Source organism: Penaeus monodon, chromosome 43 (assembly GCF_015228065.2).
Source record: "Penaeus monodon isolate SGIC_2016 chromosome 43, NSTDA_Pmon_1, whole genome shotgun sequence".
NCBI lineage: Eukaryota > Metazoa > Arthropoda > Malacostraca > Decapoda > Penaeidae > Penaeus > Penaeus monodon.
This window is the reverse complement of record NC_051428.1, coordinates 4,774,507-4,777,069: the sequence shown is the minus strand read 5'-3', so window position 1 is coordinate 4,777,069 and position 2,563 is coordinate 4,774,507. Positions and strand designations below refer to the sequence as shown.

The 2,563-nt window shown below is 37.1% G+C and overlaps 1 pseudogene; it reads left to right on the top strand.

Annotated features, from left to right (window-relative positions):
- The first annotated feature begins 465 nt into the window (after window positions 1–465).
- Window positions 466–2,563, top strand: part of LOC119568097 — an 11,483-nt pseudogene continuing 9,385 nt past the window's right edge.

Below are 2,563 nucleotides of genomic sequence, written 5' to 3'. Positions count from 1 at the left end.
TATATAATATATATATTATGTATATATATATTTATATATATGTATATATATATATATATATATATATATATATATAATATATATATATATATATATATAATATATATATATTGGGTGCCAACATCACGAAATGACTTTTGTTTTAGTCTTGCCTACTATCTTGCACCATAATATGTAGAACACGGAAGTTCACCGGCCGTGTTTCTAATGTGTACCGCAGGTGCATAACCAGGTGTTTGCTAGCGTAACGGAGATGTATATATCTATCTATATATATATAAAAACACAGTTGGTTATATATCGTAAAAGCGGTAGGGCATTCAGTGTTGTGTTCTTCCAATCTTAACCCGATGATTTTTTTTCCCCGTCTTCAACGAAGGAAGAAAATAATCTACAGGAACAGTCAGACAGTAAAAGTGTCCATGGGAAGAAATATATTGCGATAACCGTTGGGAAGGTTTACCGAAGAGGAACAATGAAGGCTTTGTTACTATTTCTTGCTCTCATGGCATCATCTGCGTCGCTTGGCATGGCGAGGGTGAGCTTTGCAAATATGCTTATTTACACGTGGACAGACACACACACACTCTATGTAAACACAAGCACACACGCACACACACATACACACACACACACAAATGCAATATGTTTTCCATTTGTTGCGACATATATATACATTTATATATTTATGTATACATTTATATATTTATGTATATATATATATATATATATATATATATATATTTATGTATTTATGTATATAAGAACCGTATTCATGTTGAAAATGTATAAAAGGTATGAATGACATCTTCACAGTACAAGAGATGCATTTCAACGGTTCAATTATATCCCTTGCATTGTGAAGATACTCATTCTCATTCATACCTTTTATACATACATATATATATATATATATATATATATATATATATATATATATATATATATATAAATGTATAAATATAAATATAAATATATATATATATTTTTTTTCTTTCTTTCTTTCTTTTTTTTTTTTTTTTTTTTTTTGGTAGGTTCATGTTTGAGCCGCCGTGGTCACAGCATGATACTTGATTGTAGTTTTCATGTTGTGATGCTCTTGGAGTGTGTACGTGGTAGGGTCCCCAGTTCCTTTCCACGGAGAGTGCCGGTGTTACACACATTTATACATGTAAATGTGGTATGTGCCCGCATGTACACTGAGACACCCACCTCGTATGCTTGTCATTTCTTTGTGTGTGGTGTGTATGTATATGTATATGCACATAAACACACACACACATAAACACACACAGACACACACACACACACACACACACACACACATATATATATATATAAAATATATAATTTTAAATATATTATATATTTTATAAATATAATATAATTTTTTTATATAAATGATACATGGTGTGTGTGTATAGGGTGGGGTTTTGTGGTGTGTGTGTGTGTGTGTGTGTGTGGTATTTTGTGTATTTTGTGGGGGTTGTGTGTGTGTGTTGGTGTGGGGTGGGGGTGTTTGTTGTGTGGGTTTTGGGGGTGTGTGTGGTGGTGTGGGGTGTGTTTTGTGTGTGTGTTGTGGTTTGTGGTGTGTGGTGGGTGTGGTGTGTGCATGTGGTTGCAGTGTTTGGTTGGGGTGTGTTTCCCTGTTTTATGTTTTAGTGTATGTGTGTGCGTGGCTTTGGGCGTGTGGTGTGTGTGTGTGTGGTGTTTGTGATAAAATTTTACCCTTATTTTTATATATAATATAAATATATATAATTATATAATATATTTTAAAATAAATGTGGTGTGTGTGTGTAAATATATTTATATATATAATTATATATATATAAATATATATATTTATTTTATAAAATTTGTGTGTGGGTTGTGTGTGTATAATATATCTATATATAATATATTATATTATAAATATATATATATTATATATTATAATATTTTATATATTTTAATGGTGTGTTTTGTGTGTGTCAACAATACGTGGAAAAGGGCCGGAGTACCCCTTCACACCCCCGCAAGCACGCAGCCCTTCCCCTTTGGGCAGGACGCGGGATGCCCCCGGCTTTCTTTTTTTCAAAACGGGAAAACAAACATCCGTCTCAAGGGGAAACCGCCGCAAAAAAAGGGACACGTAGAAAGGGGCAGACCCCCAAAAGAGAGGGGGGACACAGCAGAGGGCCCCAACCCACACAGGGTCCAGCCCCCACCCCCTCGTCCCCCCCGGGGACACGGGGGTCTCTTGGGGGGCTCAAAATCTGTGCCCAAGAAAAAAAAACCCACCCAAGTAACCCCCTTTTCCCACTCACCCACCCAAGTCCATCTCTCGTTCGTTTCAATCTAGGACGCGGTGCCCCAAAATCTCTGGTCACTCATATTCTGGTGGTTTCGGTGGCCACTCGCTTACATTGGCGAAGGGGGTGCCCCCCAAACCCTCACGTGTGGTTACATTGGCGACAGCGGGGGCCCTTTTTCGCTTACATTGATGGAAAGCGGTGTTCAAGAACCCCCCAAAAACCCCCAAACCCCTATTCGCCTCCCAAACCTCGCTCCTCGCCACGCC